Raw genomic sequence first — 12009 nt, 5'->3', positions numbered from 1 at the left:
ATATGTGTATATATATACATATATATGCACATATATGCACATATGTGTATATATATACATATATATGCACATATATGCACATATGTGTATATATATACATATATATGCACATATATGCACATATGTGTATATATATACATATATATGCACATATGTATATATATATATATATATATATATATATATATACACACACACATATATATGCATATATGTATGTGTAATAATTACTTTAATTACTAATTATCCAACCCACTGGGTGGAATAGGCATGATTCAGTGTCAAAATTCTGTCAGAGCAATAATTTATAACCACTTTCTAACTCTGGCACCATTTCTAAGTTTGTTACTGTTGTCTAAGCCTCGCTGTGAGGTTGTCTCTTATCCAGTGACTCCCTTCAGGCTAGCTGTCTGTCAAGGACAACTTTCAACAGAAGCCCCTGCATGTGCTGACTGTCGCGCATTGAGAGCTTCAGGTGAATGTGCGCTTGTGTGTGTGTGTGTGTGTGTGCTGTGAGATAGAAATACAGAGATGCCGGTGGAGAAAATGAGATAGATGGACAGAGATAAAAATAGAGTGAGAAAGGTTAAAGGCTGTTAAGTCAATGGAGATGGATAGATGCGGAGGTGTCACTGTTTTGTTGTCTCGATAAAAAAAAAGGGTTGTTTGGATCAAATTTCTGGGTAGTGTGTTGTAATCGGACCAAGGGTCCTGTTGCAGGATGAACGGAATAAAATCAATGGACTGTAGGTGAAAAATGCCAACTTTTCCTTTTAAACTATCAGTCGCTGGAGTGGAGATTGCTTCAACGAGCAAACGGTAAATAACAGGAAGAAGTATGGCTCAATGCGCCGAGGAGTAAACTAGCAGGAAGAAAGATGTTGCTCCTGTCAACAATCCTCACCAGGTGCAGTGGTTCAGTATTCTTGCTCGCTACGTGAGAGACCAGAGTTGATGCCACTTCCATTCTCCAGCTGCATCAGGGCTGTGTTGTTTTGAACAAGCAACCAAACACTCCCTCCCTTCTCCCCCGGTGCAGAGAAGCTTGCTGCTCCCGTACATGTGTATACGTACGATAGCAAATGAAGCTGCTTTTTCCTCACGGGAAGCAGGAGCTGGGAGGCAGGGAGGCGAGGACAAAACTAGGACAAAGATCATAACAGAAGCATTTCACTCCTAACCAGGGATTTTTACAAGGAAGTAGAGGCTAGAGGAGAAGATGCAGGTCAGAGGAGAATGGGGTTGGACACGATGGTAAATAATATATAATGGCGGGGAAAAAAACAGAACCAGAGAAAGAAAGAAAGAAGTCTTTATGTAATAGAATTAAGAAATCGACCAGCACTTGATGAATGGGAAACGTGTGTGTTACTAGGGATGCCCGATAATATCGGTCAACCAATATTATCGGCCCGATATTTGCATATTCATGAAAACACGATGAGGACATGCCTGGGTTTCCGCAAATTATCTGTGCCCTAAAAATAGTTTTGAGGAAAAATGTGAAAGTGAAATCGACTAGAAGGCAGCATAGCAGCTCATTTTATTACCGTATTTTTCGGACTATAAGGCGCACTTAAAAATGTTTATATTTTCTCAAAAATCGACAGTGCCCGGGGGACCCTATGTATTACTTCTAGTTGTCACACACATCACACATGATGACACACAACTGAAGCACACTGGGAGTCAACAATGACTTTTAACTCTGTTATCACAACTAGAAGATGCTCAACAACAGTTATTACAGTATGGTTGTATAACCCAAATCCGTGCAACGTCGAGTCGTGCCTCCCAACACCCGGAGACTCTGCGTTGTGTTTTTGGATTGTCGATTTATGGTGCGATGCGGGACGACTCAGACGCATGACTGTCAATTTGGTTTTTTATCGATGCAGGCATAACAACATCCGTACTTCCGCACGGAACGGCATCAAAACAACAATACGGTGACCATCCAGAACAAAACTTATGTCACTGCCCTTTTCCACAAATCTCCGTCCCTATTGATCTGCTACTCCATGCGCACCCATCTCACCGATATTGTCAAAACCCAAGTGAAGCAAACTATTTCGGCCCTTTCCATCATTCCAGGTGGATTGACCTCAGAATTCCAACTGCTAAATATTGGTGTTAACATGGCGTTCAAAGTTAAATTGCGAGCTGCGTGTGTGGGAGCATTGGATGACAGAAGGTGAACACACATTTACCAAGACAGGGAGGCAACACCGGGCAAGTTACGCCACTATCTGCTAATGGATCGTGGATGCCTGGGCTAAGGTATCAGTCCAAAATGTTTCATGAAGGCCAAATCATCACTGAACAACTAATTACCAGCAATGAGACTGACTAGGATAATGACGAGAGGGATCCGGGCATGCTTGATTGTTTCGCTTCATTGTTTCGCTGACTGTTTTGTTTTCGCTTAATGCGCCTTATTATCCGGTGTGCCTTATCTATGAAAATAGACCCGTTCATTGATATTACACCTTATAATCCAGTGCGCCTTATGGTCCGAAAAACACGGTAATCTATTTTAATGACCACAGGGTGGTATGCAGAATGCTGGTGCCAGCAACTCATGGTATGTGCCAGCAACTCAAACAGTGGTTTGTACAGATAAATAAATAAATAAATATTACCAGGAGCTCAATAGTATTTCAATTGGGAGAGGGGGAGTGAAAAAAACTTCTGTCGCCTAGGGGGCGGCATGGCTGAAAATAATTGAGAAACACTGCTTTAACCCATCACCTTACTGAGCAGGCGACACTAAACTTCTTTAACCACCAGGTCACCATTGCGCTGCTACAATATATTGGTATTGGTTTATATCGGAATTGGAATTTAAGCATTTGGACTTTACTTTTATTTTGGACTTCCTTAATATTGGAAATCCCTATAATATAATTCGGCCGATATTTTCTGAGATCCTTAATTTCTACTTTTAGCTGGTTGATGAAATCATGAACACATTACCTCTAATGTGCTTCTTACTATTTGCACCACAGTTTTTATATATTAAATGGCTCTTTGAATACTTCATCTTGCCTGGATATTATTAATTGTTTCAAAATACAAACTGCATCGGCACTGCATGTGAAAAGCAAACAATAAATAGCATATAGTATTAGCCGAGATGATTTTTTCGCAATGAAGAGCAATAAACAAACAATTTGATATTGTACAGGAAGAAAGTGCATTTCATAAACTGATAGTGCCTTTGACTGTCTAAAAAATATGATGTGCATGAGATGATTTGCCTCAAGCAATATTAAAAGCATGCTTTTAGTCAACATAGCCTCAATCTTTACTTTACATCCAGGGATAGTTGGAAGCCAGACTCAAAGATTCATTTGAGTTTGAGATATTTTCTCAGAAGAATGTGTGGGGTTTAATTTTGAAGTATTCCTAAGCATGGAACCGTAGTGTTCTTTTTCACAAAGTAGAAACCAACAGCATTGCAATTTCATTTTTTTGGCCAGCACTAAAACCAGGCATTTCTATTGCAATTCTTTTTTAAGTCAGCAGGGGAGCTAATGTGAACCTTTTAACAATAACAATTACCAATTTAACAATACTCACAAAAGTATTGATTGCGGTAACGTAAAATTGAACTGATCCATTTATGTCATATGACCCCTGACAAGTAGAGAGCAGTGACTCCATGTGATCCAGTCCAGTAGACATCTTTGTCCATAGTGGTAGCAGTTAAACTATTTAAATTAAATACAGTTAAATTACAGTCATGTCATTTCTTATGACTAATATTTTAGCGTGGTCTATTCAGCGTAGTCCTTGTAGTATAAATGAAAAAGTAATAATAATAAAGTATCTATGCTGTTGAATAGAAATATACCTATACTGTATACCTGACTGCATAAAATTGCATATATTTATATTTTACACCTGCCGAGTTCAGGAAGCTGCAACTGAAAACACATTCTGGAAGAATGTCAGAGCTGGGGTTCAGAGGTTAATGATGGTGGGCATGATTCTTTAGGCCAGGGGGAATGTCACGGTCAGAATAAAATGGGCGTTGATACAATGGACACCATGAACAATGTATATTTGGAAATGCATAAAACCTAATTTATCATTGCACAGTGCTTTGTGAACATGCATGAGGCAATATGTTTTGCTAGAACAGACTCGAATAGACAATGTTCTGAAAAGAGTACAGTGTTGGAGAAGGAGCCAGGTTTCTATATAGAAGCAGCAAGATATTACAAAAAAAAATATGGATGTCTGGCCATGACCTTCTATGTCATCATGAAACCACAACTCGTTTGGTAAAATTTAAATTTGCTGAGCAGATGCTGCATGAATATTTGTATGTCGACATCAGTGAGCTACTGCTCAAATAAAATATTGAAGACTTATGGAGCAAAAAAAAAAAAACGTACGGCTACATTTTTTATGTCTTATTATTTGAATATAAAAAAAACTCACTTTCTTTGAAGTTTGATTATTACACTCTTCATCTATGTTTGTGTGATATTTTTGATCCATCTTTGTTTTAGGTATTTGAAAAGTTTCTCTAAATTATTTACACATTTTCAATGCACAGAGTAAGGAATGACGACAAATAAAGCCAATTAAATTTGCATCCTGTGTTGCATTTTATATCATTGGGAAGCAGGCATGACACTAATGCCTCACTAGAGAGAGGTGCAGAAAGATTATTCCAAAATCAAAATAACAGAAACTCACTGGATAAAAGACCATGTAGGAACAGAGCATGAAGTGACACCAACCAGGAACTAAGAACAAGAACTAAGAGCACAGAAACACATAGCATACACAACTGCACAAAAACACAAAGCATGGCCACAGAACAAAGACTGAGTGAGGGAGAGAGGTGTTCATATATATACCCAGGGAACCAGGTGACACCAGTGAGACTAATTAACAGAGACAGGTGAGTGTGATCACACTGATTCACTTCACTGATTAACTGATTGAACTTCACATGCAGGAGGAAAGGCTGATGTGAGAGACTGACACACTCTGCAATATTTTAAAAATCTTTTTTTTTTTTATCCTTGTTCTAAAAATACTTCTCAAATAGTGGGGCACAGTGTGGTGCACAGGGGATGAAGGTTGGGGAGAGGGGCTTCCAATGGAATATGGCATGCTGGACACAAAGTGTACCACTGCTGTTATGCTTGAACGATAAACCAGCCTCCAGTCACTAGATGGCAGCAACTCATACAGTGGTTTGTCCATCCATCCATCCATCCATTTTCATCCGCTTATCCGTTACCGGGTCGCGGGGGCAGCAGTCTCCACCCAAATCACATTGCACCGTACCAACCCCCCAAACCTTCCTGCAGGTGGTAAGTCCACTGGAAGGTACCAACCGCCCTAACCGGGATTTGAACTTGCCCAGGAGGTGAAAAAAAATCTGTCCCATGGGGGGGCATGACAGAAAATAACTGAGAACCAACTTATCTTAAAGGTCTGACTCTTACACTGACCGCATTTAAAGTCACTGTAAAAAGTTGTCAAGGAGCATATTAATAAAATCTGATGCAAAATCAAAAAAGTGCACAGGTTCCTGTTGTTTGGACAGATGCACTCGATTTGTGGCCTTTATTAAATCGAACATCAATTCTAACCCACAGTGGCATCCAGGCTGTTTCTTTTAACCTTCTGTTTCGCTTTTATGAATCGTTAAACGCATCTCCTATAAACAACACACAGAAAGGTTCTGTTGACATTTTCATTGTTTTGGTCTTTTACCAAACTGTTGCGTACACCAACAACCCTACCCGGGTAATGAACGATTCAACTGTTAATCCCAAAATGAATCCCAAAATTCTCACGTTCCCCTACTCCCCCGCAAAAAAGGGCGGGGAAGTGTTAGTTCCTCCGCTATTGTGTGTGGCTTTTTTACACCGTGCCACTTGGTAAGCAACTTTATATGAGGCAATTGAGCAGTTGCCCGCACGGATGCAGCTTTAGCAAAAAGATACTGTTGAGTGAGGCAGTTTTTGAGTTTGTGTCTGAAAAACTCAAATAGCTTTGTACTTGTGTTCTGGATGGTTTGTCTCCAAATGTGGTCTTTGCTTGTTTGGCTTCAAGCTGTTGCAAGCAAGCACTTTGAGACGGTACAGATGAAGCCAAACACAATATTGGTGTAATCAGATTTTCTAGTCTTTGGCTTAGAAGGAATTTTTGGCGATGCTTCATCCTCTGCTTTGCGATCACGTGGGAGTTCTGTCAAAAACTTGTCCATTTAATGCTAGCGTTGCTTACATTGGTCAGTTGTCAGGAGTGAGATTCTGTGTGTCGTGAGGTGCAGGTGGGTCGCGCTGCACTACTGCTGCTCGGAGCAGATCAAACGGTGACAGCAAAAGTGAGAACGAGATTCAAAAATACCAAACTTATTTTTTTGCCAGTCTCTGGTTAAACATTTCCAGCATTGGACAATATGTTATGCTATGTTTCATTCATTCCATTTCATTCCTCCTGCCATGGCAATGCACCCCCCCCAAAGAGATGTGCCCACGCCCTCTTTGGGAACCTTTGGTTTACATGAACATGTCTATACCTTTTATAACAACGTACTTTTATAGTGACAGGGTTTGCTTGATACACTTCAAAAGACATAGCTTTCAGATACCGGAGATGTCATGTTATACCTCCATAAACCCCCTCACTGCCAATCAAATCACCCCCCTCCCCTAGCACAGAGCTAAAGTTTGTTTGCAAAGCAGAAAAACTTAAAGTGACCGTTGAACCACACGCAAATGAAACAAATACTTTTTTTCTTTTGATCTGCCAAACAATCGTGAGTGTAAAAGAAAAAAAGGAACAGTGTGTACGAGACAAACAAACCCAGACACAGCAGATCAAACCACCCAGCATGCAAGTCAGACCGAAATCCAATCAAGTGAGTGAATTTCTTTTGGGCTGTGTAGCCTAGTTTATTTTGTTTTTTATTAGTTATGTGTCTTATTAATTTTAGTGTCTTCCCCTTCTGAACAGATATGGGTCTGTTTTAAAGCCCTACTCTACTGAACAGATATGGGTCTGTTTTAAAGCAAGGTGTCATTATAAATCCTCCAAAACACGGATTGCTAAATCCTAGCCCAGGGGCCATTTCCAGACCCCCAATCCCCCTCATCTGCCCCATGACAAGATGTCAATGACCAGACTCATAGTCCCATGGGGGAATGGGCCTATGAGTGCAAGAAATTGTGCTACAAAAAACTGGCAGCAGACGTGCAACAGCGAGGATGGAAGGCAAAGGTCTCTCCAGTCAAAGTGGGATGCAAACGTTTTGCGGCTTCTTTCCATCACCCGGCTCCTAAAAGATCTTGGTATCCGTGGAGAGGCTCTGCGACAGACAATTACATCATTCTCCAAAGCAGCGGAAAGAAGCAGCCGGTGATTATGGGTCAAGCGGAAGGATCCCTACTGGGCCCCAAAAAACACCAGGACCTACTCACTTATCCTCCCCAACTCCAGCTCCCACTTGAGACCCCAGCTGAGGAGGAGGGTAAACAGGATATGAGATCAGCACTAGGCTTGACTCAGGCGAGAGCTAGCCCCTTCCTTGCATAGTCCCATGAGCTGTGCACTTTAAACAACAGGCAATACTCATGATTGGACTTGGGACACAACCTCAGGGTTGACCACCCTGTAGCTGGGCCCCTTTGATATGTCCCAAAATTAACACTCTTCCTATGGCTGACATATAACCCCCATGCGACTCTCAACATCAAGATAAACCTTATGGCACTACCAAGATATTGGCACAACGTTGACGTTGGTAGCAGTGGCTCTCAACCCCCTTGAGTTTGAGACCCCTACTTTAAACCCTTACTCCTCTTGGAGTTTGTCTTGGTTAAGCATGGATAGCTTCTCACATTTATTTGGGAGATTCCACCAAGATCACCCTTTCTGTTTTGGTTCCATTGGAGGGTAACGTTACTTTTTCAACGTTATTGAAAAATAGTCTCACACCCCTGGCCTTATATGACTGGACAACAATTGTAAAACACACAGGTTTTACAGTACGGTTTGTGTACTTCCACTGCTGTTTTTCATCACAGTATATACACACGTCTGTGCACTGAACTGAACTATTCCGCTGGGTGTCTTTGTAGAAAAGTGTTCAGGAGGGAAAGTAACAGCTGTGTGTCGTGACTGCGATTAAAATAACTTACACGTGATTATTCTCTAATTGGTGTTGTGTACATACCACACGCAGTACTACACAATAGAGAATACTGCGTAGTATGCGGTACACACGTACCGAGTACGTGTTTATTGAACAGAAGTGAGGGTGTTAGATGAACCTCACGTGACATCCTATTTGTTTGGTTTTTTTTTAAAACTAAAAATGCAAATGTATTCCTATTCTGGTGCCAGCATTTTCTGTCATCATTTTTTATTTTTTTTATGTTTATGTTTATTCCTGTCTCCTTTTAATGAAGAAGTGCAGATCCCATGCCAAGAAGAAGAGATTCATTCAAAGGCAAACGACAGCCGCACAAAAAAGAAGAATATTAGAGACATCAAATTAAGCTTCCTTTTTGTTTCAGGCACCCCGTGTTTTGTTAGTCTACTGTAGATAAATATTATACAACATTAGCTCCATACATCTTTGAAAATCAATTTTTTCTTTCTTCTTCCTCATTCTGTATTTTCTCTTCTCGCTTTTCAGCCTAACAGAAAAGTATCAAAAAGGAATTGGCGCCTTTATAATGGGTGGTGCTAATGCAGATGAATGGTGCAGATTTTTAGAGCGGTGAAGCCTTTTACCCATCCGCAGCTGGCTTTCATTTAACTCTCCGATACACAGCCGAGAGTAAATTAATGCTAGCTTTCTGCAGCCTTAATACAAAATTTGTATTAATGATCGGTGAAACCAGAATTCCTTACTTAATATGATACAGTTTACTTTTTTTTTTCATTTTCTGGGACAATACTGATATTGATGCTTTGTGAGTTTGTTTTTGTTTTTTTATCCCAATAATCAAAATAAATACTGTCCATTTACCAACTTATTCGTAACAGTCATAACAAATGACATTACTTTCTATTTATAACATTAAGGGACAAAGATGTCTAGTGGACTTGATCATATGGAGTCACTGCTCTCTTCTGGTCAGTGGTCATGTGACATAAAATCATCAGTTCAATTTAATGTTAATGTGGGGGGAAGGGTGTTGTAGCGCAAAAGCCTGTATATAGAAAGTTACCCTAAAAGATGTGGAAGGGACACATGCGCTTTTTGTCATTCATTGATCATCCATACATTATGAAAAAAACTGATTCTAAATCAATACTCGGTATACCACAGAATTGATACTTACAATACAGTACTTACTCAGGTCTGAAACCCATACATCTATCTACTGTCATTTGTCTCTCTCTCCCAGCTACAAATACATCCATCCATCCATCCATCCATTTTCATCTGCTTATCCGTTACCGGGTCGCGGGGGCAGCAGTCGCCACCCAATTCACATTGCACCGTACCAACCCCCCAAACCTTCCTGCAGGTGGTGAGTCCACTGGAAGGTAACAACCGCCCTAACCAGGATTCGAACTTGCCCAGGAGGTGAACCCTGGGGTTCCACACCAATGACAGAGACATTGCCTCTGGGCCAAAGCGCCACAGCTACAACTACATGTGGTCAAAAAATGTTGACAGAATATTTGAAGCACCCTTAAAGGTGAGTAGGGGAAACCATCACGTTCGCTTAACTTATGATGTTCGGCAGACTGTTAACACTGACAACGCACTCTGTGTGCATGAAGACAGGAACCCTGTATGAGAAACTAGGCTTTTTGAGTCTACAGTATTTCCGTAGAAACAAGCGAAGAGCCCTTGATTAACGGTTAACTAGCTGCAGCAGACCTGCGAACATGTGCAGCAAAAGATTCTCCAACCGTGTGGTGTTGAGAGCAAGGTGAAAGGCAGACACGTTCAGAAAACTTTCCAGACACACGTTTTTTTTTTTTTCACAAATTCGAACAAATGTGGATGTGTTACCCATCAAAGGAGTTTCCAAGTACGTTCCAGCACCAAGGCCTGATGTGTTTATAGAATGGCAAGAATGCCAAGCAACAGAAAACACATTCAAAAAGTTTGGACAAACGTTGCATCACACTTTTTTTGTAGATTCTCTAAGAAGGTCAAGGTGTCTGTCAGAATCCTTAAGTGATTTTAATATGAGATGAGGTTGCTCACTTCAAAGAGATACCACTCTCTACCTGGCTTCCTCAAAGAATAGGACATGACCTCACTGCCAATTTCTCATCGTTATATCATACATGTGATGTGTGGGTTTTTTCTATGTCTTGAGCGGGGTTTTTTTTCTGCTGTTTTGTCTGGTTATAGCTGCATTGAATTCGGAGCTGATGAGCCTGAGTAATTCTTGTTTCTTGGTTTGTGTCGTAGTTTTGGATTCCTGCCTACTGCCTTGTGTTTTGTGTTTTTGGGAGTTTTCTCACCACTGTCACCTGTATATAGCTCACTTCACACCACCTGGAGCGTCACTGCTACGTGGAGTTGGCGCATAACCCCCTTCCCGGATACCTTCCCTTCTCAGAGACTTTGTAAAAACGAATTTGGTGAAGAATAAACTTGGTCGTCTGCTTCTGGGTCCTCCAGTTTTTTATGTATTATTGACCAATACTTAACAATACGATTCATAATTTAATAATTAAAATAATTATGTTTATTTATCTGTACAAACCGCTGTATGAGTTGCTGGCACCAGCATTTTAGATACAACCCCCTGATTATTAAAATAGACTAATAAAATTAGCTGCAATGCTGCCATCTAGTGGCTTTTGCTTTCACATACAGCCGTTTTTCCCCCAAAACTATTTTGAGCGCATACATCATTTGGCGAAGCCCAGGCATTGTGTTATCGGGTTTTTCATTATCGGTGGAAAAAACCAATAAAGAGTCTTACAGATATTACATATTAACATTATCGGTGGAAAAAAAGAGTCTTACAGATATTACATATTAACGCTAATATCAGGCCGATAATATAGGTCAACTGATATTATCAGACGTCCCTATTGTTTACCTATCACCTCATTTTTGCAAGTGAATAATGATTTGCAGTACGAGTTGACACAACTGTGAGGGTTGTATAATTGAAACAGAACCATATGACTTCAAATGATTCAACATTCCCTCAGCAGTTTAATGCAAGTGCAGCCAAGATTCATGCTGATGCACACCAGAGACACTGGCATCCATCACCGTCACTGTGTCTATATGCACTGAGCTTATAGATTGATTCTGTTCATTTGTTATCTGTGCTTCTCACTGAATTGTAGCTGCCATTTAATAATGTATCGACCTGGAGATGTAATCGACAATCATCTGCCTCCTGCACATCATTTCTACACAGTTTTCCTCATCAGCTCTTTGTCTATGTGTACCTTTTTCTCCTGTACTGCATACCCATTCCTCTTTTTCACTACTCCTTTCTCTGCAGAGCAGTTCTACACCAGTGACTAATAATTTGGTTTCATTCAATGTTTTACTGCTATGGGCTAAGCTACGCTCCCCTGTATTTGCTAAAAGGCATCTATATACTGTATATATTAAGGCATTTTGTATTGTATTTTGGAACAATTCTGCTCACCTGTATATGTCTAGCCTACAACCTCACGAGATACGATGCGCAAAATACAAATCATGTGTTGTTTGGCCTTGTCATGCTGTTACACCTGTTAAGCAGGGAATTCAATCAAAAATCCTGTTTTACATCACTTTATCTTTTCAACATCACAGACTTCCTCATGTTTTTTCTCCTAAAAGGTTTAATCAACATAGTTGCTTTTAAAAGGGAGACGTTCAACAAACAGCACTCATTATTGTCGAGGAAGTGCGTTCAGACAGGTCTGTCAATCTCTATCAAAGAGTACTTTTCCTCACTTAGCAAGACTAAAATTAAATTTGCTTTGATTTAGTTTGGTACCCTGAAACTGGAAAGCTGCAGAATGCCTTTAGTGCTTAATGCTTAAATA

The sequence above is a fragment of the Cynoglossus semilaevis genome, chromosome 12, assembly GCF_000523025.1.
Source record: "Cynoglossus semilaevis isolate Cse_v1.0 chromosome 12, Cse_v1.0, whole genome shotgun sequence".
NCBI lineage: Eukaryota > Metazoa > Chordata > Actinopteri > Pleuronectiformes > Cynoglossidae > Cynoglossus > Cynoglossus semilaevis.
Note: the sequence above shows the minus strand (reverse complement) of the source record.